At 40.3% G+C, this 27,398-nt stretch overlaps 1 long non-coding RNA gene across 1 annotated transcript; it reads right to left on the bottom strand.

Moving 5' to 3' along the window:
- Positions 1 to 9,634: 9,634 nt before the first annotated feature.
- On the bottom strand, positions 9,635 to 20,058 carry LOC116439176. The gene is made up of 2 exons (XR_004238092.1): positions 19,962 to 20,058; positions 9,635 to 17,508 (listed from the first exon to the last, which is right to left on the bottom strand). It is a non-coding gene; the product is annotated as an uncharacterized LOC116439176 (long non-coding RNA).
- Between the last annotated feature and the right edge of the window lie 7,340 nt (positions 20,059 to 27,398).

Raw genomic sequence — 27,398 nt, 5'->3', positions numbered from 1 at the left:
ATACTTTCTATCAGCCTTCAGTCTCCAGCCGAGAGATGTGCACCCATGTCAGAAGCTGCTCTCAGAGACCTGCAGAACTTGTAATTTGCTTTGAGGAAAAAGGGAAGTGAGCTGAATTTCCAAGGAAAGATGCCTGCTTCCTACAGCTGAAGCCTAAGGAGAACTCCAAACCTCATGGAAAGTCTGGAAGTCATGCTGCGTGCTTCCAGATCTGCAGGGAAGCCAAATACAGAGGATTTCATGGAAGAAGCAAGAGGCATGTATCTATACAGACAACTTCTCTCCTTGTCTCTTGTGGAGCTCTGACTTTTGTTCTTTAATCTAAAATTAAGAAAAACCCAACCAACCAAAAAAAAAAAAAAAAAACCAAGAAAAAAAGCATATAAAGAATATATCCTACTTTTGTATGTTGAAAGGTTTACAGCATTATTAGTGCCATGGAAAAAACAATTTGACCACACAAAAAGCTCTCATGTGCTAAATGTTAAAAAGGCCTTTGTGGATTTGAATGGGGTGTGTCGAGGGAAATGAGAGGAAGGAAGTTTCAGGTGCAAATGACTCCCATGCTGTTACATTTCCAGTCTATTAAAAATAATATATTTTCCTTTTACTTTAGAAACTTAAAAGCAAGACAGCACTAATAAAATGGCACATTTTAACACAGGGAGTGAAAAATAGGATCATATTTGATGAAAAGTCACATTTTCAAATCCTTAGCTTATTTCCACTAAATTGGAAGCAAGGAGAGAAGTTAACATCTGATTTGGGTCGACAGGTTTGCAGCCAATACTATTTCCCTTCCCGCTACTATTTTCTAACATATTTTTTGCCACTGAGAGTCTTTCTGTAGCAGAATGCTGGCAGTGGCAGAACCCAGAAGAAGGAACTTGGCTGTTTGCAGAAAAGGATCATTCTCATTAGGAGATGTCAGCTGCTGCTGGCTGCTGAGATTTACTAGAGCTGGTTCCAAAACTCAAATACTAAGTGCCTCTTTCTCTCTTCTCCATCCTACTTCACACTGGAGCAAGGAAAGTTAAGAACTAAAATGGAGGAAGAAAACTCTTCCAGCATTGATTTGTCAAATAGAGCTGAAAGCATAAGCATAAGCAGACAAGCATGATTTGCCCTGCCTGGTAGCATCAGAAAAAACACTCACTAAACAATATCCCCTTTCATGATGAAAGTCACTACAGTCCTTACTAATGTGTGCTGTTCCTGGGGTCACAGCTACAAAAATGTGTGTATAGATGTGGTCTTGTGGCCTCTGCAAGTCTGGTTGTGTGCAGGACTACTCATTCTGTGAACTTACATTTCTCTTTAGGCCATTGAAGGAACAGGGTTAAGGTCATTATATTGAACAATAACAACAAAGAAATCATTCCAGTGGGATATGGAACCAGAGCCTCAATGACACTTAGTATTTATCCCCAAAAATATCTGCCAGTTTTTCTCACCTGGACTCAAATTATTTTTGAGAACCAGATGTGAATGGCTAAGTGCTACTGGTGATGCTTTTGTGATATATGCATTGCAGTGTGTCTGTCAGGCTTTCAGTAAGACTTCAGATCTGCCTGGGCACGAGCCAGCTATTATGTTCCAGACTTATGCCCTTTGGAGTTTTCCTGGCTCAGAGGCACACAAAGTGCATCCTGGGGCTATTTCTAAAATTATTACTTATAATTTCCCTTCCCTCTGGCTCCTGTAATTGGACTGATGTTAGTAAGGTGTCTAGCTTTTCAGGAAGGTACTTTAAAAGAAAAATCCTAACAATAATTTTAGAATGTGTCTTTAATTATATTCTGTTTTATTACCCACCGCCATGACCCCATGAAGCAGGGGTTGACTGTATGGCAAAAGAATTTTGTCCTGACTTGACAGTGGGTTTATTACTTGTCAGGTGAAAGGCAAAGACAGAATTTTTATGCAGATCTTTTGAATGCCAGATCACCAAACATACACAAACAGAGAAACATAAACAGGTTTATTTTCTATACTGCACATACCATATGCATGTGTATGTGCATCTTAAGGCAGATATTCTGCCCAGCTAATCTGTCTCTACATGTAAAACCCAGTGCTTCCCATCAAATTCAGTGGACAGACCCAAAGGCATATAGATTTTCCTTCTGTTTCCCTCCTCAAATGATTTCTGGCACCTTTTAGAAATACAAAAAATTACCTTGTAAGTAGTTATATAAAATAACCAGTCACCTCTGTACTCAAGGGAGAAAAATATAAATAAGCCCAGAAAATGGAGGCCTGTCTAGCCTGTGCTCCCAGGCACTCTTCTATAGCATTATATTTTTGTGTGACCCTACACCTATGAGCCACAGGAAGTATTTTCCCCAAACAAAGCATGCATAGTCATTTTTTCCCAAAATCATCATGATGAACTTCCATTCTTCCCAACAGCTGCAGATGATACTTCTGAGGGACAGCTTGCTCTTCTGCTGCTGGAGATCCCAAATGTGGCTTTGCATGAAGCTACCTATACCTCAAGAGTACCAAGGGCTGAAATTAAGCTCTGTGGTGCTGTCTTCCCCTGCCATCCTCCTCTCCTTTTCCTAAACATGCAGGGTGTGGCACGGGAAGTCTAATACCGTGGGCATTGACAGCAAAGGACTACGTTGTACAAGAAACTGAAGCACAACAGAAATATTCATCTGGGAGCCTTTGGTTCTCACCCTAGATTTCATCTCTCCTGGGTGAGGGAACTGACTAATTAGCCATGAGATGTCAGCTCTTACAGCTCCACACACATTTCCTACAGCTGAGAGGCACAAGACATGTACAACACACTTGGGTGAGCCAAGAGAGGAGGAGGTCCAGCAGTACACTGATGTTGTATCCCACCTTTCCAACAGAGGATGGAAATAATTCAAGCCTGGGGCACTGAGTGCCTGGGCAAGCCAATGATGGCTCCCTTGGGAGCCTCTGATAACTCCTTCCCTCTCCCTGCCTGGTATATAGATTAAGCAGCATCCACTGTTAGGAATGGACCTGGCAGTGCCAGGTTAACAGTTGAACTCAATCTTAGAGGTCTTTTCCAGCCTTAATGAATCTATTATGATTCTACAAGTCCTGTGACTTGATAATATAATGAGGTCAGACCTAGAGTTGCATTTGATCTGCTGGAGAACTCAAAATTGGTAACGTCCCTCCTCCTTCCATTTCTCCCTGGTCACCTCTGACCCTGGATAAAATGTACTAAATGCCTTCCAAATTTTGGCTCTAGTTGCTAAAGGAGTGACAGAGGAATTGTCCTTTATCTCACAGAGTTGTTCTGAGTACCCAAAAGATTGTGAGGTATTCAGATAAGAGCACAATGGCAAGATAAATAACTAGGAATTAACACAAGCACTGCCAAACCCTCATCATATGGTGGAAGCCCATTTCTTTATCAAACACTAATCCAGTACCAAACACTGTCTTGAAGTTTAGGGGGGGTAGAGAGAGAGGGGATGGGAAGGGAAAGTTTTGGGAAAGGAAGGAAGCTCTTCTTTGGTGGATAGCTTGAATAGTGACAGCTGTATGACACTACCAAGATGTCTGGGATGTTTGAGTCGAGCAGGGAAGATGGATTATTGGTCAGGGTTTGATGAGCCAGCTAAGAGTGTTTGACAGATTTCTGAACTGTATGATGAAAAATGTGTACTTTACACACTTTTCAGATTAGCTTTTTATACAAATATATATGGGGAGGGGGCTTTTGAAAACCTCTGTAAATATTAATCTGTGATGGTCAACTACTAGTCCAGTCAAGTTCACTGTGATGTGAAATTTCTACCGTACAACACTGGTTGCGCTTGGGTTGAACTTAATTAGAGATGTGCAGCAAAATCTTTCGTGCTGCTTTTCCACCATTTTGGAAATTAAGATCTCTGTCATACAGGTGTTAATAATAACAATGTTATAAATAAGTTTAAAGTTGAGTCTTTCCAAATTTGCAGCAGCATTTGTCCTTTAAAGGGTGTCACAATGGATATGGCTCCAAAACCTGATCTATTATAGCTCATGGAATCTGTATTCTTTAGTTTAGCTCCTTTTATAACTGCAGTTTTTAAAGTTATCACCAGATATATGTAATTACTCAGAGTTGCTGTAAAATCTGTCTCAGGGAAAGGAATCTATTATTATGACTGTAATTTTTTTACAAGATATGGAAGCAAAATTATGCTTACAAGGTTCTTTGATTAAACTCATTGCTGACCTATTAAGAAATTTAACTTTTTTCTGTTTACATTAGGAGTTTGATTGTGTTTGTTTAAGCCAGGGCCTCAAACACTAGATTTTGGCAGTTTTTTCACTTGGATGGTGCTAGCATGATTGAGGTCATGATTTTGTTTCCTCACACTCAGCTCACCAGCCCTACCCAATGATTAAGCTGTTGTACTTTGTCTCAAAAATGTAATGGAAATTAATTCCTTTATAGTGGGTTTGGTAAGGAGGTTGCATATTTTTAGTCCTCCATATATGTTTTGCAGTTAAACCAGTGGGTTTAATTGTAGAAGACTGGAAAGTACAAGGTTTGAACATCTTTTCTTATCTAAGTTTTTCTTGATAATACCTGAGGTTGTTACACATATAGCTCTGCTCTGAAGCATTTTCCTGGAGCACTTGGAGGGTTTTCAAAGGCACTTAGAGTGGAAGGGGATAAGATATTACCAAGACCTATTAAAAATATCCGGACATTATTATCTAAAGAGCTTCACTTGCACTAAAATGAGATTCTCAGTATGACTATACTTCATGAACAGTTATTCACACACAAGATAAACATTTCTGTACACATGTTTTCCCACTTGCCCTGGAAAAGCTCAACTTAAAAGCATGACAGGGTCTCAAATGCTCCACAGTTTTATTACTCAGTCTGTATGACACAATAAAATATCAACAGAACACAAATGCTAAAATGCTAAAAGAATGCTCTGTACTTTGCCTCCACTTCACAAATGTTGTTTCTCTTTGACTTTCTCCTACTTTGCTGTAAAGTTCTAAGGAGTCTGCATTTCATTATCGCATCCCTATGAGCTTGGCATTAAAATACACGCACTTTTGAATTGTTGTGCTACACACAAACCAGACAGTATCTCTCCCATAGATCTGAAGAAGGTAAGCAGCGTGTTTTACATATTAAAGATCACTTATCGACTCATACACATTTCCCCTTTCTATTTAACACTCTAGAGTTTAATATATGGCATAAAGGCCAAATGCATTGCTTTCCTTTTCAGATCAGAAGAGATAACACAAAACTTATAAAGAATGCATGAAGCTCTAAATATAGAACTAGATTTCAGCTAGTTTAATGCTGCTTCCTGTGCAATAGAAGTGTGTTTTACCTCTGGTATGCAAAAGCAATATGTACCCAGGGCCGAGATATAGCATTTAAGAGCCAACAACTAAATGCCAGGCACTGGAAAAGCATGGAAGCACTCCACATAGGCATTAGCTTGGCTGTTAATGGCAGCTTTACTGTTGGCTTTGACCAATATAAAAATAAAGCAGATCTCCGTGGAATATTGCAGTCAAGCGTTCAGAATCTGGTGCACTTAGAGACTATTTTAATAAAATGACGACAATAATGGACTGTAGTTTGACACAGTGTAGGCAATAAACTCAATGGAGTCTGAAGCAAGCTCCCAGAAATGAGGCAGCCAGAGTAAAATACAGTGACTAACTGTTATATGACCAAAGCAAAGGAAAGTACCCAGGGAGTAGATTCCAGTTCACTCAGCAATGGGAATAACTCTAGATAGAAAGGATTCTCTCATTCAAATGTAAGTGAACAGATCCAGGTATCTGCTGCAAATCAGAGCAAAACAGAAGCAAATATTAACCCCTAAATGAAAAGTACAGAAAAACAACATAGAGAACAGAAATCCAGGTAGGAACAGCTGGACAGTCTGTGGGAAGAATCCAAGACTGGATTTTTAAGGGCTATTTTTCCCTGGCTTCCACGGGATTGACCATAGACTTGTGACCAATGGGTGCAATGCAAATGAAATCCTGAAGGTAGAGTAACAGCAAAAAGTGAGGGGGACAAAACATGAGACCCATCAAGGTGCTACCCCATTAACCACTGTCAGTTTTCACACTGGAAATAGCCATAGGAAAATATATCTTCTACCCCTGCAAAAAAAGTGTGACTTTTTTTTCCAAAAAAGCTAACTTTCTAGATAATAAATCCAAAGCACTTGAAAGAAAGAGAATCAAAATTTCAGAAGGCCTTAAAGGGGAAAAAAGGGTGTATGTGATGTCTCACGATCCTAAGATAATGAGCTAAGCATCATCACCCAGACACACCTTGTCACTTTAATTCAGTAACTGGAAATTTCAGAGATAGAAATTGGGGCCTGGACTCCGAACATTGTATTCTGGCAGATAAATGGATTCATTGTGTGTAGGAAGCCTCAGAGCTGGATTCCTTTTCATATCATTTTGTGGGGACAGGGCAATACCTGGACCTTTGCAAACAGAAAAGGATAAAATAGGACTTTTCACTTAAATTTCTCTCTTTGCAAGGAATGCCAGCATGCAGCAAAAGCTGAAGAGATACCAAAATAAAGCTACCAAACTTCATTCTTAACAGAGTTTTGGTTTAACTCTTTTTCCTGAACAAGGACCAGCTCTGCTCATTGTGTTACTACAATGCCCTTTTCCTGTGTTTTTCTTTTCTTTTAAGGAATTGTCTCCCATGCAAGAGCTCCCTCCCTGTAAATTGTCACAGCCATCAGATGGCAACAGCCTCTTTCTCTGAAGACAATTTTTATCTGAATAATCTTATGAATGTTAATGCTCAATGGCAATACAACCAAAGCCACCTTAGCCAGGCCTGAGAAGGGGTTAGCAAATCTAAGCACAAGGGGAGGCAAATTAAAAAATTATAAACCAACTAAAAATCTTTAGGAAAATCTGAATAGGAAAAGGGAAGTAACTGAAAGAGGATTACACATTACAGACATTTCATACCTCATGAAAGTTGTCTGCAAGGTTTGGGTGCCTACACAGATACCTGTCTACACAGATATCCATCTACATAGAAATCAATATTTGTCTTTTACAGAGAGCACCTCTGAGACCTGCTGAGAAAGATGAAAGAATTATTTCATGCACCTGAGAATATTTGTGTCTTATTTCCTGGGGCCCCCTTGTCCTGCTGACAGTGTTATTTGGGAGGCCCAGTAAGCAACAGCTGCTTGGAAGCATTATTCCACTGTGATTCAAAACAAGGAAGAACAATGCCTTCCCTCCTAACCCCACTTTATTTCTTTCAGCAAAGGACGAAATACAACCTTGATTTAAGATGTTGGACATTTCCATCAGAAACGGAAGTCTAAAAGTAAAAGAGATGCCAACAGTGGAGTTCAAAGGAGCCAAACTCCAAGACTCAAGTGCCAGCCTCCAACCATACATAATGCAGTGTCTTCCTATAGAAGCCTGCTATTTTTGACCCCTCAGTGTACTAGTTCGAAAACAAACCAGTGGGAGGCACCAAGTCAGAATGACAATTTAATAGGGAAATCAAAAACTAAAGCCAGAAAACACTGGTTCAAACTGACAGTCAGGATACAACCTGACACCCTGTTAGTCAGGGTGGCGGTGGCAGTCCAATAAGATGGTGGCTGCAGTCCTCCTGAAGTGATGGATGTGGTTCTGTTGGAGCGGTGATCCTGTAGAAAGGGTCTGCTCTTCCTCAGAAGGTCCAGTGGTGGCTGTGTAGCTCCTGTCCTCTGGGAATCCAGTGGAAAGGGTGTCTGTAGTATTCGGAATCTCAGATTATATCCAGGATGGAATGCTTCTGGGTGGAGCATCTCACAATAGGATGATGAGCCGTGAGGCAAGGCATTAATGGGCTCATTAAGAGAAGGTGGTCCGGAGGGAGGAGGCACGGAAACACTGCCCCACCTGGTTTCAACAGCTCAAGGATGGTCATAGAATACACTGTAACCCAGGACACTCAGAAAACATTATTCTAGCACAGAGGTGTGAGCTGGGCAGTATGAGAGCTACCTAGCACAGCAACAGCAGTTAACCTCTACTGCTTTGTCTCTAACTGAGAAACAAAGTAATGAACAGACCTTTTCATTTCAGAACTGGACTGTTTATACCAATCCTGTATTTAGGTATTTTTAGATACCCTTTAGGGAATTAAAGGTGCTATTCGAGAAAAAAGACCTGGACATACAGAACCGACTGTGACAGGCGTGACATAAAGCGTGGTGGAAAAGGGAAGAAGCATCTCCAGCTGGCCCATTCTCCCATCAGTGTTCTGCTCCTCCATATTCTTAGAGATGTGTATGGTCTTTGACCACATGCCATGACCTGGCAGAGAAGAGGTTAAACACCAGCTCAGGGTAGCAACAGACACTCAGAGTAATAAAAGTCTGTCAGATTAGTAAGACTCTGTGGATGAGTGATGACGATGAACATAATTGGCAGCGGGAACCTGATTTCCTGCAAGCAAAGCATGTAAGTGAGCAACAGGGAAGGTATTCAAGTCCTGGAGCCATAAACTGTTCTTCTGGATCAAGTGAAAGCTATTCTTGATATAGACTTCAGGATAAGACAGAAATTGTATCCCACTTTCATCCATGTCCCCAGTCGTTAGATTAGATTTGGCTGCTAGCAACAATTGAGGGTGGCTGGAGATTTCTTGGCTGAAATATTGCACTGCTTGTTAAAGGAGAAATAATGGATCTGATATTTATTGCCTTCATTCTTTTCCAGACCTAAGAACAAGTAGTTTGTTTCTTATTTGTACTCAGTGACACTAACTAAGGATCAGGATATGATTTCAATTTCATGCTTCGTATTTTTTTTGCACAAAATATTTTCAAAAGGTCATTCAGGTATTTTGACACATATTTTCCCGGGACTGGGCCATAACAGAAAGATCTTTCCTATTTTTGCAAATTTTGTCAATGTTATTTATTATTTTAAAGATAAAGATGTATTTTGGCACTGCTGACTACAAGGCTTTGTTTAAAATAGATTTCATTGGCTTGTGGTTCATTTCTGTACTCAGTCATGGAGGTGATAGGGAAAATTTTGGCAGCTCTTTACACTGAGACAACATTAAGTGCAATCAGGAAGTGTTTGTAGTCTTTTCAGTTGCATGAAAAATTTCATCTTCTCCTAATCCCCGTCCTAAAAATACGAAGCTTTTTTACAGAAATCAGCTCTTTTCATGAATATATAAACTAGCTGAAAATCCTGTTTTCTGTCAGTAAAGTGACAGAAAAGTTTTGAACAGACCTAAGCCCTGCCTTGTTTTAAAGCGTGCCCAAAAGTTTGTTCTTACCCTTCTTTCTCACCTACCAGCTTCCCCTGCTTTCAAGAAAGCATGTGTGTTCAAGCAGTGGTTTCCCTTCCCACAATAATGTGATGAGTTGTGGTTGCACATACTTGGAGCCCCCTGTGCCAGCACTCGAGGTGCTATGTGGGCCCACAGCTGCAGGGCACAGCCCTTGGACTGCATGACCTCAGCAACTGGTGGGACAAAGCTCAGCAGAAAGCACATTGCCACTGTCATCACTTTTGGACAATCTTCCTTTGATATCTTCAGTCCTCCTTCACCGAGTCCTCTTTCCTTAGGTTATATGCAAAGCAGCTGAGCCTCTTCACCTTCCTCTGTTCTGTTTTTCAGGAATAGATGCAGGCAGCATGCTCAACTCCTTTGGCTCCTGTCATGCCATCGCATTCCTGTCAAGCTGCTCCTTTGAATCCCTGCTCACTAGTCTTTCATCAGCAGTGACCTCTGCACTGCTTGAGTCAGCTAACACCTCATTTGCTTTCATGTGAAGTGCCTCCTGGGCAGAGGATATTGCCAGTGGCAGGTGGGTGAACTCCTGCTAGTCACTGGTGTGCTCAGGCTGTCAGTCTGCCCTTGCCCCACACCCCCTATATCCAACTCAGTTTGCAGGGTCTGGGCTACGCGTGTGAGAAAATGCATCATAGAGTTGTGGGCAGTATAGTCTTGAGTAGAAAGTGGTTTTCTCACACTGATTTTGAAGAGCTCCTTCAGCTCTGCATATCGGGATCTTGTCACTGCATCTTTTGAGATCCTCAGAGTAAGCTATTTTTTTTTGTACCTCAAGTCTGTTCTTTTCTCCTTCTTTCCCTCCCTCTCTTTTTAGATGTGTGCTTTAGTGCATAAATATACAGTGTACAAAATTCAGTCATTTCACTCATTGAAACACATCATTGAACACATCAACATTTGGAGGGTTCGAGTTTTCCCTCTCTTTCATTTGACTTCAGCGAGGTCTGAGTTTAATGGCTCTTTTACTATTTTCTGGTAGATAGAATAGCATGGTGGTTTGTAGCCTTAGGACACACATTGTGGAGTATTTGCCATATTCACATTGTCTCTAATATCTGTATTTTTAAATAACCCCTTAAAACCTCACTGAGAGCCAAAGGATGCCTAGAGACAGATTTCAATAGGGCTGTGTCTCAAACAACTTAGAACAGTGCTCTGAAAGTGATTTCTTAATTATATAATTTGTTTGGGATTGCAAATTGCTTTCTGGAGATGATTGAACTTTCCATCGCAGTAGACTGGGAAAGTACATGTAGTCAGCTCTGCTGAGGGAAAACTGAATTTCCAGATGATAAGGGGCAATGTACTGACTTGATTGATAGCAGCCAGCTCAGAATATGTTGGGTTTCTCTGCTCTGCTTCTGCTTCTGTCTCTGTATTTTCTTCTTTCATTTTAATCAGTACAGTCCCTGAAGCTTGTGACTGCTGTCCTCTGGAGGGGTGTTTTCTGTGGAATTCAGAATATGCAGCATTTGTTTGACCTCTGCCTCCTGTTGTACATGGTCATGCCTCACATTTCTTGTCAGCCTTTCTTTATGGCTAATAAATTCAAATATTAGAGAAAATTATTCTTCCTTTCTGACAGCTGGTCTTTCTTTATGCAAAGATGTTTGTGATGCCTCAAGGATTGTGCTTGTATGGATAATCCCACAGGCTTCTTGTTGGTCTTATGCTAAGTATTTCCTAAACTATAAACAACTGGCCTGCAGTTTAACCCCAATCTGGCACTTCTTGAGTGTATCACACTCACACACAGACACACACACAGACACAGAGCTCTGTTTGCTGAGCATTACTGCTATCTAAACTAGTTTGTTTGTACTGGCTCTAGGTCAGATTGATGTTCTGTTTGACATCTTTGACTAATATCTCAGCTTGCTGGTTTATGCATCTCTAATTGTGTGGCTGTCAGACACAACAAAATGATCCCCCTTTTTCCCTCGTACGTATTTCTTCCCACTTCCACGTCTGAATACACGAATGTTTAAGGATTCCTCTCTTTATTTCTTTTCTGTTAGGCTTTTCTGAGATATTTGCCCTGATTTTTTTTGGTCAAAACCACATAGACTCAAGTTTTTTGATAGCTCATGGCCAATATTACAAGCTCACTTGTCATGTACTTCTCATATATTATCATTTAAAATGGCCTGATGTGGTACAGTATTTTAGGCAAACAAAATGCTGGGTTTGACTTAAGTAGAAAATGAACCAGACCATTTCTTCCCTGGCTGCCTAGATGCCTATGGAAGTCTGTACCATAACAAGTTTTCAAATATTTTTAATAATAATAATAAAAATGAATTAGTTGTAATGTATGCCCTCTTATAAATATGATAGTGTTTTTGCATAAACTGACTACTGAATTTAGCAGATTGTGGAAAAATAAAACTTCATAAGAAGCACAAAGAATGAAACCTGCCTTTCTCTGGCTTTGTTTCTCAGGGCACACTGCATCAGTACAGACTCACTGGTGCCTGATAAGGTTTGTGCTCATACTGCAACAAGACACTAGCAGGGGACTCTCTATCAAACTGTCTGTATGCAGTAATTGTGAAGGAAGCGAGCAGATCTGAGACGTCTGTCCCTTTGTCAAAAACTGCCAGTTGATTTAAAAGGCAAGGCATGATACCAAAAAATAAGTAGACAATCTGAGTGTTTAAACAACGTTTCATTGGGAAATCCAGCTTAAAAACAAGACTAAGAAAAAACGTCACTGCTACGTGTAATCTTTTATCTGGGATCAAAAATATGCTTTAAAGTAAGATCTCTTGCTAGAGATTTTCATTCAGCTGGGCTAACTTGTTCATTGAACTCCACTACATGGATAACTTCTCTTTCACTTCTTGTCCAACTCATATTTGACAAATTGTGCAGTCTTTTAGGTAATTGACAATATGTCTATTCTGTGTCCTGCTAGCATCAAAATGATCAACTCCCATCTGGTGTCTGCTTTTAAGAAACATTTCCCACTTCAAAGTCCACTAGCAGCATTTTCCCCATGTTGTCAACAAATTGCTTGCTCATTTAACTTCTGACCCTTCCTGTTGCCCTATAGTGATGCTACAAAATAAATTGTCCTCAAAAAAAAAAGTCCAGAAAGAGTCTTTTCTCTGACTGCCAGCCTAAAGATACGCCTATGCCTGGTCTTCTGCTTGCCTTCCTGACATTAGTTCTGGCAGCTGTGTCTAAAAGAGGCTGATATATTCAGTGTGCTGGAGGTAGGCTGCATTAACCAGAGGTGTCATACAGCAAGAAGGACATAAAGGACTGCAGCATTGCCATCCTATTCCCAGTTTGGCTGAGTGTTGGTTGTAAAAAACATGTAAGAAAAGCAGTAAAAACTTTGTTTTCCTTCTCACCATATACCTCAGCATAGCATTAATGCTGGCACTCACATGGAGCTGGTAAATGCTATCATTATCTGTAAAGCCAAGCCGCTTTTACTAGGTTTTTTTAACCCTTTTAAATACAGGAAAATTAATTTTTTAAATGTACCAGTGCAATGAATTTAAATCAGGAGTTGTCAGAGTATTGAAATAAAACCTCTTGATCTTCTCTGTTGTAGTTTATATTCTAAGTAAATACATTTAAAATTCTAGCTAGGAAAAAATATAGCCTAGGAACCTGATTAGACTCAGTGGAAAGCAATGTCATTGAGTTCTTCCTTTCTTTTTTCTCATTTTTAACAGGAAAAAAACACACCTTAGAAGCACTGAGTCCTGCATGAGTAATACATCTCTATCTCAGGACAAGGCATGCTGGAGCAGAAAGGGTCTGTTAAGTGCTTAGCTCCTATCAACTTTCAGTAGGATTTGGGTACCTCTCTGAAATTTTCTCCACATATGCATGACCTGACACTTGTCCCTTTCTGCAAACACTCTGCAGCCCACTGCTAGTAAAGGCTGGTTCACCAAGGGCTCTTGGCTTTGGATAAGAAGCCTGTACAATTATATTTATAGTGGAAGTACAGCTGTCAGAGGACAGCTTGCACTCTACACCTCCAGGGACCACATATTGGAAGAGGTTGGCTGGACAGGAGTACATGAGTGAAGGGGTGCACCCACTTTATTCTGGGAACCCCAGGTAACAGCACCTTCTTCTAGCAGGCCATGGGAGTGAAGGGAAGAGAAGCAACTTATGAGAAACACTGAGAGAAATGTGGCTGTCTTTGTATTGGAAAGTAGGTGATAAATATGTTTGAGTTTCAAAACATATTTCTTTTCTTCTTCACCTAAAACTGGTGGCTTTGCTGATCAATTTAGTTGGCTAGAACACCTGGGAATAAGTCTTGTTTTGAAATAAAAAAGAAGAAAACCACCTCTTATAGCTCGAGAATACAAATTTCCCCCCCACTTGCCACTGGAGAACACATGACTCATTCTTGCAGCTCTCCTGAGCCTATTGCTGCTGCATAGTTGTCAAGATCCAGAGCACTTCTAACCTTACCTGAAAGCAGAATGGATAGTGAAAAATCTCTGTAATGGTACTATCTGTAAATGAGAGAACTGAGGGTATAAATCAAAGGCTTTTGACTCTCATTTCGGTGAAGCGGAAAATAGAATTGTCCAACTTGAAAACAGAGAAAAAGAAGAACAGAGCATTGGGTATAGAGGAGATGGACAATAGATTAGCTTAAGGATTTAAAAAATCACTGCAGGAGCTCACACATAAGGCTTTTCAGTACACTTGTGTGTGCTTGGAGGTATATCCTGCTACACAAGTATTCCCTGCCCCTAGATTTCAATAGAGCAAGGATGAAAATAATAAAGGGTTCAGCTATGAAGACAAAAAGATAGTGCCAAGAGAAGCAAATAATATTCTCTCACAATACTAATTTCTTCTTCTGATTTTCTATCAGTCAAGAAACAGACACCTTGTACTGATTTTACCTCATTAAAAACCAGTATTGTATGAAGAATATCAAACATGCACTTCACATTTAAAAAGAGCAAGAATGAAATCTTTCTTTTATATTATATTAGCACTGATATTAGCTTTTAAAACTCTCTAGAAAAGCTGAGAAGTTTTTCAAAAGCTACTTTAATACAGTTATACTGTAATACACTTGTTCTTACATATATATCAGGAACTATGATATAGATTCGTACACCATCAAGATTACATTAAAGAGGTATTTTTCTTTGGTCCAGCAATAGCATTCTGATAGGCTTGTAGTAGATTATAATTAATGCATAGTAAGTCCTGTCTCCACCTACATACACTCATGATAAGAGCTTTTTTGAATCATATTTCAGAACCACCCAAAGAAGAATAGGCAATAAGACATAAAGTCTGCCTGTGCCTCCTTTGGCTTCTGAGCTCATGTCTTTGTACCAGGTATTTTGAGTGTGATAAATCTGCCTGCCAAGAGTTGTCTTCCTTAACCCCTTCAAGATAAGTGAGAATATACATTATTAATTGGTTGTATCAGGGTCATTCACTTAATCAGTTCAGGCATATCAATATATTCTTTTTGTTCTGAAGTAAAAAAGAAAGTACAAGGAGTATGGAACAAAACTCCAGTGTATGTGGGCATACATACATTAGGCTTAGAAATTAAGCTCAGCTGTCCCCAAAGCCTAGGCATTGGTTCCTGATAGATGTCATGGTAAAGGTACCCAAGAAAAACGATACACAAGTGTCTGAACAAACTCGGGCAAAATTTCTTTCCCTTCAAAATTTATCATTCTCAAACATCACTTATCACCAGTGAAACATTACTTATTAAATCTGCAGAGTACTTTGAATATCCATTGTCAGCATGAGTCATGTTTCATCAGGAAAATAGCTCCATTCTTAATAACTGTTCAATTTGTTCCCTCATTTTTCCTCCCATTTAGAGGTTGTAGCAATACTTCTCATGAAGTCCATGCATCGAGGACACAGATGGTGGACGGGTTCCAGCACCATGACTTGAAAATTAATTACAGGGTTCAAGATACCAGTACTTGTAGCCAGAGTATTCTATGCCTCCCTCACGTGATTCAGGACATACCTTAAAAATTTAAGGTTTTCACACTTGTGAAAAAACTTAGACGAAATTATTTATGTCTACCCTAAGTTCTCACAAGCTTCAAAAAAAAAGAAATAAAAGTTAAAGCAATGGAAAATAAGGACACAAAATTTCCTGTCTTAAGGAACTTTTACTGGATTTTGAAATAGTGTACAAGGCAGAAGAGACTGTATGTATCAAGCTGCCCCTTCTTAGAATCATAGGATCATTTAGGATAGAAAAGGCTTCTAAGATCAAGTTCAGCCATTAATCTTGATCTGACCCAGCTTTGGATCTGGTCCATAATGTACCAGTAGGTTATGGTGAAGGAATTTCAACTGGACATACAGGACCATAACAAAAACAGACTATAGTTGAGTACGTAAGATTACTTACAGACATCAGATTTTACCTTCTTGAATATCAATGACAATGGTAAGGGACTTTCTCTCTTGTTAAATAAATGTTTAAGATGCTTATTGTGACATTTTCATTTTTCTCCTGAAATTAAAATAGATGCTCATGATTCTCAGACTGATAAGCAAGCATACTGGACACTTCCAAAATACATTTGTTAAACATTAGGCTTCACAGTCCTTTGGAGGAGAATAATATTTCCAGCACACAACATGATTTTTATACTGCCTAATATGAGTGTAGGATGTTCTAGAATGGCTTTTTATATTCAGTCTCTAAGGAACTGCGCTAGAAGGGCTTTTCTGGCTCAGTTGTCAATACAATGGTGCTCAACCATGCTATAATGCATCTAGGGATTAATTTATTGCCATTAACAGATTCACAAGGGAAACACAGGTGGCTGGGAACAAAAATTACCTATCAGAAAAGGAGGAGTATCAAAACCTTTTCAAGTAACGAAAGGAGAAAATAGATTGTAAGTGAAAATGACAATACTGCTAGAGAAGACTGTCTGTTATGGGTGACTGCTGACAAGCAGTAGTGAGATCCACCCAGTGATGAAGGAAAACCAGACAGCGATATACCTCTGATTTAAGGGATGAAATCACTATAACACAAGAAACCTCTAGGGAGAGTAAATTTGGCTATACTGGAGTGCCTTTAACTTCTGTAACCATAAGTAAGCTAAATTAAAGCTAACAAGGGCAGGTATTTGTAGTAGTGTAACCATGGCAGCAAAGAACTCAGACTAAAAAAGGCTCCACCTGCTCAAGGACTTGCATAAATACTTGCCATTTGGCCCCACAGAGCCCTCGACTACCATAATTACACCTCTGATAATCCAAGCTAGATATGCTGCACATAATAACCACAATATGGATGCTTCTTCAGACTGAAACCCCCTTAAAAGGATCCAAAGACCTTTGGTGTCCCTAGCAGACTTTCCATTGATTTCAGTGAACTTCGTCTCAGGCCTTTTAACGTTAAAGATGAATGTAACATATTAAATTATTGAACAGAGTACTTGGTCTTAATAAGAGCAAATTATTTCTTCAGGGTAATAAAACTGATTCAGCTGTAGTGAGATAACAAAGAAAACAGACTCAAGGAAAACTAATTAAAGCATTTTGAGTACTAGAACTAAGTTTCTCCCTCCCTGACATAAGAAATTATTTTCAGAACTTTTATAAAACATTTATTCTCATATAAAGAAGGTAATAAAAGTGATATACTGTAGCCTTCTTCCCTAGCCAAGATCAAACTACCTACCTTCTAAGAAAGGGAGCAAATTGCGCAGTGTGCTCTTGAACACAGAAAAAAATGTTTGCTATTGAAATGTGAAAGTCTATTAAGTGTTGGGCTGTGATTGCTTTCCAATTAGCTTTTACAAAGTTCTAAGGGGAAAAAAAAGGAAAGGTGGATCCCCAGCTTGCAAGACAGCCATTAGATTTCTAGGCAATCAAGGGTCACCAGACGACCATGCTTTGTTCCATCATCTAGATGTTTTTCTATTAAGGAGAAAAGGATTTCTAGGAGAAATCGAAGGGTAAAGCCAGAGAGGGTGAGTTGCTCTTTAATTAGTAAAAGCCATTGCTGGCTTTACTGAAGGTCAGCACTCCCCAGCAATGGACACAGGCCACTGCAGTAAATACATGTGGGTACCGAGAAGGTGATGGAAGGGGTTGAGTGGGGATGTTTAGATTGAGAGGGATAAATTTGGGCCAAAGCAGCTTTGGAGCCTGAACCAGAGCAGTGTGTGGCAAGTCCAGCAAATCTGTAGAAAGAGAAAAGTAACATGTTAACATCATCAACAGAAATATGAAACAAAGCCTTCCCTTACAGTGACTACTGTGGGTGTTTCAAGCCTTGATAGAGAGGGGTTAGATCTAAATAATCATTTATGCTGGTATTTAACTGCAAATATATGAGAAGCCCTGTTGACATTGCCAAGCCAATTTCAAAGAGAAGAACAGATTTAAGTGCTCTGCTGGATGAGGGCCAGAGGTAGCTGAAGATAGCACTAAGATCACTTTGGAGAGTTTTTTTATTTCTGAATTCTCAGAGCACCCAGATGGACCTCTTCTTGGATAGTCTTGGGAAGGATTATCAAGGTAAAGCAGATTTAAAACATGCAGATTTAAAAACATCTGGAACAGACCTTGAGACACTAGCCGAACCCCTTTCCATAGACAAGAGAGAATTTCCTTTAGATCTTAAACAGAAATTTTGTATTAGGCTTTTAAACAGCTTTAGGGGCTGTTTGTTTGTTTAGAGGCTATTTATTGATTGAGACTTTTAAAATAAAATATACAGGTAAATATTTATTTCCTCATTGGAATTGCTTTATATCTTCCTGATCTTATTTTTCAGGTCAGAAAAAGGACTGTGTCCAAAAACATTTCCTCAGAAACTGGATTGTAATAATAAATGTCACCCAGGTACACCAGATAGCCTCTGTTTGGATGCCATCCCTTGTTTCAAAAGGTATTTGAAATCAATTAATCACACTGGGAAGGACTGTAAAGATGGGCTTCAATTCAACAGAATTGGCTTCTGTGTTTTCTGATCCTTGGAAGAGAAATTTTCTCCCTGGTTTTACAAAACTTTCTTTCACACTGTGCTATTTGCTTCCAGTTGTTTTGGACAATCAGGAAAATCCCACTCCAGACATGGCTGACTACAAAAGTTCTACTAAATTCACAGGAGTCCAGAATTTTTTCCAGTAGAGTTATTTCCTAACCCCTGGGTCAAACTAATAGAAAAGTACAAATTCCCAAACTCTAACATGGTCTGAATTGTTATGGATAAACCCTTGAGAACCAAAGGCCTTTCATCCATTCAGATTTGGAATGATGCACATTTCCACTCTACTAACTTTTGCAACTTGAGGCAATAACGCAGTGCTAGAACATCTTTTTACCATTCATATTTACTTGAAATTGTGTCAGGTCTTACTTGGTTGGAAGCAGGGACTTTGCTTTTATTCCTTCCATTTCTTAAAAAATAGGCTTCCACAAGTTCTTACTGAAAATAAAGTATTCAATACAGACTTCGTAAATCAATTTTGTCCATGACTTAAAGACAAGCACAGTGTCTGGAGGACGTTTTCAACACTGTAATGCAGCACTCTCTGTTTACTTCTGCAGTTTATGAAGAGTTCAGGACATGGAGGGTGCACATGCTCAAAACAAACTCTTGCACAGAGAAAAATGTAGTACTCCTGTTCTCTGGTACAGATTTAGAATATATTGAAGTCTATTCTGCGTCACTGCTTAGCTGGCACTTCAGGAATTTTTAGCTAATTGACAGTGATGATTAGAAAGAATAGCATTATCTCATGTTTAGGGGAGCTACAAAATTCCAACCTCAGCATTCCTGTGAGATCTGTGTGAGAAAACAGGGACAACAGATGAAGATGGCTCTGGGAAACTGCTCTGAATATTTGTATTTGGGGGAAATGTTTTGAATTGAGTTTATCTTTGTGTCATGATGAAAAGCTGCATGATTAGAGTGGTATTCTTACTGGGACACTATTTCTCATTGCATAAATGTTCAGTGCCCCAACAGCAGCACAATTCATTTGCTCAAAGGGATGGAAGTTGTTTGGTTTTTTTTTTTGACTGGGTGAATTTTCACAGGTGTTAAAAAAGGCTATTTAGAAGTACTACCCAGTTTGTCAAGGCATTAAAGTTAGATAAATCTTCTTGCCACAATTGTATTAATGGGGTTTTACATTAACAATTAAGTTCTAAAAGAAAGAATTTGTTCTGAAGAGGTGTCCCTTTGGCACACAAAGCGTTGCATCCTGCCAAAGATCCTAGTTGCAGATACACTGAAATCCATGTTCCTTCCTGACTTCTGAAGCTTGGCCACAAGTTATCCCTAGGGGACTTGGCACCTGCCAGTGTCTCTTATTGCCTTGCAAAATTACAGAGTTTTCCAGCAAACATTCTTTCCTCCCTCTGAAATCTGTAAACACTATACTATATAGGCACTTATTTTAATTAGTATTTTTAATGCTGTATTTTCAATTAATTTGTTGTGCTACTCGGTTAGTATTTTCAGTGACTTTCCTTTAAAACTGTTCATTTGGAATATTTTGTTTCTCTGGAGTGAGCTTTTCTCTTCACCCCTGTGGCTCCCAGCTCATATCTATGGATAACAACAGTGCATGTACATGCTCTCAACACCTTGGGAGGTGAGCTTATACAACACCTCTTTCATCACCTGGATCAGTGCTCCAACTGGGGTTTCTCAATCTCTTCAGTCTCCAAGATTTCCTTACTCATAGAGCGTCTCTAGGCCTGAGTCACTTCAGTGTTTATTCCCTTTAAAAAATAAGAGAATAAATTTTTTTAAATGACTAAGGTTTTGGTTGAAAGTGAGCACTGTGATTAATATGCAGTTTGATATGCTGCAATAATTTTTGTGACATGTTATGACCTACAGTGAGGCACCACCTTTAAAAACATAAAAAATCTTGATTTTCAAAAGTTCAGAGCACTCTTGGACTCCAGCAGCTTTGGTGGGAATGTAGGGTCAGCTCTGGCCTTCCCTGCAGTCAAGAGGACTTTTATAACAGGGTGAGTTTTGGCCTATACATTTAAGCAGTATGATCAAATCACTTTCTTTTTGAGCTTAGGTAAGGATTTCAGTTCCTCACTTTAATGCACTCCAGTCTGAAACATTTGTTCTTAACAACTGTGAAAAAAAGGAAATGTTCAGGAGAAAGTTGTGCTTTATGCTGGAGTTGAACTTGAAGTGATCTCCTGAGATATCTTTTATTTGTATGTTAAGCAGAATGCACATTTATGGTGCTGTATAAATAATAATAATAATGTTATCATCTCTCTGTATTCTGTTTATTGTAATCTGTTTATTCTGCAAAACTGAGCAATGAAAGTAAAAATAGCCTCACTATGTATTTTCAGTGAAGATCCATAGCCGTTTTTATTTCATACAAACTTGTTCTTCCCAAGTTATAAGGCACTTCATATTTAAAGCTATCAGAAGAAAACAAAACCAAAAAAAGAGAAAATCTCAAAAACAAATGTTCTGACATCATTAAGTAACTCAGCTCCATAAAAACATGATGCCATAAAATCCAGTAATGTTCTTAAGTACTCCACATTCAAATCAGTGAAGAGTTCTACCTAAAAATCAGTGGTGGTTGATGGCCAAAGGAATTAAAAAAATTAAGTGGAACCACAAAACTTGAGGAATTAGTCATGAGACATGGAATCTTTTACCTATAAATCAGTGTGAAACCATCTCAGTTTCAGTAAGTAGCCACACTAGTTAGGGATTGATGGTCTATAGGGATCAACATTAAAAGGCAATAGCTACCACATTGTGGTATACAAGATATTAAAGCTATTTCCCGTACCCAACAGAGGAAATCAAGAATGCATTCAGATATTAATGTCAGCCAGCATTTGTGAAATGAATAGTCTTGACCTCAGTCCCCCCTCTTTTCCAGCAAAAAGGAGAAGCTGCAAAAAGTGCCTCCTTATTTGTGACCTTGAAATCACCATTTCTGTGAATGATTAACTTGGTGCAGAAGGAGGACAAGAATGCTGGAGGAAGAAACATAGAGGAGTTGTGCAAAACTTGCCACTTGTAATGACACCCTTTCCACAGATAAATAGTTTTTTTAAACCCTTACACTGCCAAACCCGCTCTTTTATCACCTGTAAATATACTAATGGCATGTAAAAAAACCCTCCTGAAATAATTCAGGGAGAAAACATGAACTGACAGTCTGGGCATTAATCACAGTATTTTATATTACTCTAGTATGAAAGTCACCACCTTTAGAAACTTTCATTTATCATGCTTCCCTGTTTAAGCCATTCACAGAGGATTTGCAATAGTTTCCTCATTCCAAGTCTAGGAAATTGTTACAAATGCAATAATCAACATTGGAAACCCCCAATAGCATCATTTTAAAAGCAAGAACTGCATATTGCTGCACGAGATTTTAGTGTGGTTTAATGTTGACAGACACCAGTGGCCAGCCTTTCACTGAGCAACACATGCAAGAGCCAGGGGATGGAAGTTTACTCCAGGAAGAGATGGGGATCACATGTTTTTAAGCCTGGCCACACTGATAATTGATCTCATCCAAAATAAAATACAGCAAACTATGCTGCATTAACACCTCATTTGCATGGGGATCCTAAAGGCGGTATGCAAAGAGAGCTTAGCTGAAGGCATGACTTCCCCACTGGAAGCAGAGTCACCCAATGCAGCAACAATCCTAATGACTCCAGGAAAATTAAATTGATGTCCATCCTTGAACAGCAAAGGCCCTAAGGCATCTCTCAGGATGCTTCAGCTGTGGCTTGGGGGCATGGAATGGCCTGAATGTGCATCTCTCAGGCTGATGGTCAGATGAGATGTTGGCTTGTGCTGGGCTACAGATTAGCAGCCCCCCCGGGTAACCCCGCCTCAGAATGACCCTTCTCAGCCCTAAAAGCTTCCTTATTGGTCAACAGTGCTCTTGAGGTCACCGCCCAAATGCTGAAACAGAGTTTGTCCAGCATGGAGGATGTCTGGGCATCAGAGAGCGGTATGTGTGGTGCCTTATGAGCCAGTTCCAAGCCATCATGCCTAACTGGTGCCTAATGGATGGCTCTAAAAATAGATTGCATTTCCCTGGGACTAAGGGAGGTGCTGTTCCTCTCCGGCCACTGTGCTTTCCATCCAGCTGTCTCTCCAGGGTGATGGATAAAGCTGAGTGCCATGTCATTTTGGGTGCCAGCTTCTGCATGGTCAGTCTCACACAGTGCTGGCCCTTCCTAGGTGCCAGGCATTTTGGGGAGGCAATGGGTTATCTGCACAAAGGGTTACACCTTGCAAGCCCTGCTTGTGTGTAATGCAAATGCTGACCTGCAGTGTCTTTTTTTCCTCCCTTACTTTAACTTGTTAGCTAAACATAGCAAGACCACATCCCCCCACGTGACCAGGGCTGCTTACTGCATCTTGTAGCATCCATCCAAATTCAATACCTGCATCACTTCTGACAGCTTTTGCTACAAAGACCTCTGAAGCCTTTTTGTCCCATTTAAGACCTCTCAGTCCTTTGCTTCTGTATAGCGCTTCCTAGCCCTGGGTTGAAGTACATTATTAAAAATTCCTTACAGACCTACATTAGTATAAATTAAGAGGTAGAGGACATTATCCTGCATAGAGTGTGAATTTTTATTCAAATAATTCTATTAGCATAATTATCTTTTTCAGAAATTAAATGAACATTATTACACTTGATGTGCTACAAATTATAAAAGCAAAATTTCACTTGTAAGGTTGCACAGCTCTCAAGCAATTAGCCATATTGCACCCAGCAAACCAAAATTAAACACATAAATTAAACCAGCAGGGGGGATAATAATGTTAGAAAGGGGGTATAGATTTTATGTGGTTTGTTCGTTCTGAAGCTCCAACTAAAGGTAGTTCTGACAGGAACAGGTCAGATAAGTGGGGTTAACAGGTTCCCCCACACTTTTCTAACTTGCAGTGTAAAAATCTTACTTGACAGAACAATTATGTGGACTACTTTCACTAGGGATAATAACATAATCTAAACAAGTCCTTTCCCTGTGTTCTCCATGTATAGTCTTGCAATCTGTCCCTAATTTTTACAATACATAGCTGTTATTGGCATTTTAATCAATAGGCACATTGGATCTGAACTCAGCATTCATACTTTTTTTATGATTATCGAATGCCTGTGGTTGCATTTATGTGCAGCTACCTACACAAAAATATACAGCACTTTATAGACACACCTTTTATTCTGCAGGCATTAATTATTACAGCTGCCAAAATTTATCAACATAGAGAAATATTTCCAGGTTTGCTAAAGCATTTAGATGAAAGCAGTAAATTAAAGAGCTTGAAGAGATATGTGAGTGCTACTGAATGGTCTCTAAAGATGTCTCACACTCACAGAGTTTGCTGAAATTCTTCTAGACCAGCTTCAACACAGGAAATGTCCTGTGTTTGAAAAATACACATTTGTTTTACCAAACTTAGAGTTATGCCAGTCCCTCAGCTGAGGGACCCATGCTGTCCTTTGCTGTGCAAGTGCTCACCATGATGATGTGGAGGAGCTCTCCTCCTCTGCTATCTGGTGGGTCACAGTCAGCAGGAATCAAGAGCCCTTACAGCATGCTCTGCTCTCTTTGTCAAATGAGAATTTTCTTTGAGACCAGGCCTGAAGTGCTGCAATGAATGGCTATAAACTCTTCAGGAGGGACAGTTGTTTGCCCTGGAGAAGACTGAGACAGGGCCTCATTGATGTCTATGCATATCTGAAGGGAGGATGTCAAAAGGATGGATCCAGTCTCTGCCTGGTGGTGTTGAGAAATGGGACAAGAGGCAACGGGTGGAACCTGATGCACAGGAGGTGCCACCTGAACAGGAGGATGAGCTGCTTCACTGTGCAGGTGACCAAGCATTGGAACAGGTTGCCCATAGAGGCTGTGGAGTCTCCCTCACTGGAGGTACTCAGAAGTTGTCTGGACACATTTCTGAGTAGGGTGCTCTAGGGGACCCTGCTTGAGCAGGGAGGTTGGACTAGATGACATTCAGTGATCCCTTCCAGCCTTAACCAATCTGTGATTCTGTGACAGGCAAAGAAAGAGGGGTGGTGGGGTAGCCCTGTGTTTTGACTGGTGACCATAGGGCTGAATGTTTATGAGTAGGAGTCAGAGAGAAGGCCAAGAAGGCAAAATCAGGGAGGGAGCCTGTTATAGACCATCTAACCAGGATGAAGAGGCACACAAAATGTTCTATATGCAGCTGACACACCCAGTGAATGAGCCAACCATGAAAGGCATCCCACTGGAACTTGTGTTTGTGAATGGGGAAGGGCTGGTGCTTGGGTCATAGTAATCACGATTTTGATTCTTGGAGAAGTAAGGAGAGGAGTTATAAACTGCCTTGGATTTCTGAAGGGCAGCCTTTGGCCTCTCTAGAAAACTAGCCTGTAGTTTGGGAAGCAGTCCTGAAGGGGGAAGGAGTCCAGGAAGGTGGGACACTCTTTGAGACGGAAATCTTAAGGGCACAGGAGCAGGCTGTCCCCAACTCCCAAATGGCAAGCAAGGAAGACCAGCCGGGATAAACAGAAAGTTTTGGCTGGAACTCAGGAAACAAATGAACTTTAAAAGAAGGGACTCACGCACTTTAAAAGAAGGGACAGGGAACATGGGAGGACTACAAGGATGTTATGAGAAAATTAGAAGGATCAAACCCCAGGTAGAACTCAATCTGGCTAGTATTGTAGAAGACAATTTTTAAAGTTTCTATAAATACATTAACAAAAAAAGGAGGATTAAGGATAATCTCCATCCTTCATTGGCTGCAGGGGAAACGTAGTGATAAAAGCTGAGGAAAAGGCCGGGGTGCTTCATGGCTTCTTTGCTTCAGTCTTACTATTACAGACCAGTTGTTCTTCAGGTACCCAGCCCCCCAAGCTGGAAGAGAGGGACAGAGAGCCAACTGAAGACTCCCTAATCCAAGAGGAAATGGTTAGCAACTTCATATGCCACTTAGGCATGCACAAATCTATGGGAACAGGTGTCATCCACCCCAAGAGTACTGAGGGTGCTGGTTGAAGAGCCACTTCCTATCATTTACCAGCAGTCCTAGCTAACTGGGGAGGTCCCAGTTCACCAGAAGTTAGTAAATGTGATATCATCTACAAGAAGGGCTGGAAGGAAGATCTGGGGAATGACAGAGCTGTCAGTCTGACCTTGGTGCTAGGCAATATCATGGAGATCGCCTTGAGTGCCACCGCATACATGTACAGGACAACCAGGGGATCAGGCCCAGCCAGCACAGGTTTATGAAAGGCAGGTGCTGCTTGACTGACCTGATCTCCTTTTATGACAGGGTGACCCACCTAATGGATAAGGGAAAGGCTGTAGTTGTTGTGTACCTGAGTTTCAGCAAAGCCTTTGACACCATTTCACACCGCATTCCCCTGGAGAAGCTGGCTGCTCTGGGCTTGGATGGGTGTGCTCTTCTCTGAGCACTGTCTGGGCTCAGAGAGGGGGGAGAATGGTGCTGCCTTCAGCTGGCAGATCGTCACAAGCAGTGTCCCCCAGCAATCAGTGTTGGGGCCAGTCTTGTTTAATATCTTTATCAATTATCTGGACTATGGGATTGAGTGCACCCTCAGTCAGTTTGCAGATTACACCAAGCTGGGTGGGAATGTTCATGTGCTGGAGGGCGGGAAGGCTCTGCAGAAGGATCTGGGCAGGCTGGATCCATGGGCTGAGGCCAGTTGGTGCAACAAGGCCAAGTGCTGTGTTCTACACTTGGGTCACAGCAGCCCCAGGCAGTGCTACAGGAAAAGGACCTGGGGGTGCTGGTCAACAGCAGCTGAACACTAGCCAGCATGGGCTCAGGTGGCCAAGAAGGCCAGTGGCATCCTACCCTGTATAAAAAAAAATGTGGTCAGCAGGACCAGGATGATGGAGCTGGTGAAGGGTCTGGAGCACAAATCTGATGAGAAGCAGCGGGCTCTTTAGCCTGGAGAAAAGGAGGCTTGGGGAAGACCTTGTTATCTGCAACTCCCTGAAAGGAGGTTGTAGTCGAGTGGAGGTCCGTCTTTTCTCCCAGGTAACAAGGGACAGCATAAGAGAAAACAGCCTCAGGTTGCACCAGGGGAGATTTAGATTGGATATTCAGAAAAATTCCTTTGCAGAAAGGGTTTCCAAGCACTGGAACAGGCTGCCCAGGGAAGTGGTGGAGTCACCATCCCTATAGATACTTAAAAGATGTGCAGAAGTGGTGCTCAGAGGCATGGTTTAGTGGTGGACTTGGCAGTGTCAGGTTAATGGTTGTACTTGATGATTTTAAAGGTCTTTTTTAATCTAAAAGATTCTATGGTTATCTTATACATTTTATACAGTCTTTCCCTGATAAAAAGGTAAAAATTCTCTATTTTTCCTGCCTGGCTTTGAAGAGAAAGCAGATGACATGCTTACCATGAAATGTTCTGGCGTTTGGGTAGTTTTCTAGCAGAAGCCAGGTTATTTGCTTTGGCCTGAAATACACTGAATTGTTTGGAGGCTGACTGCTTTAGGGAGCATCTGTCTCCTCATGGTACTGCAGTACCATGGTGATATAAAAGTGATTTGCCAGTTAGGAGAGATTTCAAGAGAGAGGTCTTTGACTTGCTTTCTCCTCAATCCTCTGTATTTTAGCATCACAGAGTTTCTGTTTATTCAGGTTCTTATGTCACACACTCTCTTAATTTTCTTTTCTCTTCATTGGAGTGCCTGTTCTAATATCCAAGAAGGATTTGATTTATAGGAATCTTTTATACATGAAGATTATGTTCTGAGTATTTGTCTAGTCCATACTGAATGGATGGAGTTTTGTATGTATTTGTGAATGCATGGAGAAGAAGAGTAACTTCTGATAAAATGCAAGTGCATTTAAAACAGGTTAAGTATTTTTGCTATGGTTGTTTGGAGAAAGGGACAAAATTAGTGCTTCCCAGTGTCAAAACTGAGCATAGGAAGAAAGAAAAAGGAAAAATAAGGAAAAGGAAAAATAATTCAGAATTCCATTTAAGTTTCTCTAAATGACATTAAATTCAATATTACACAAAGTAATTGAGACAAATTGATCCAATCACTTTTGCATTGC

This window comes from Corvus moneduloides, chromosome 2, assembly GCF_009650955.1.
Source record: "Corvus moneduloides isolate bCorMon1 chromosome 2, bCorMon1.pri, whole genome shotgun sequence".
NCBI classification, from domain to species: Eukaryota; Metazoa; Chordata; class Aves; order Passeriformes; family Corvidae; genus Corvus; species Corvus moneduloides.
This window is presented reverse-complemented; position numbering and strand designations above follow the sequence as displayed.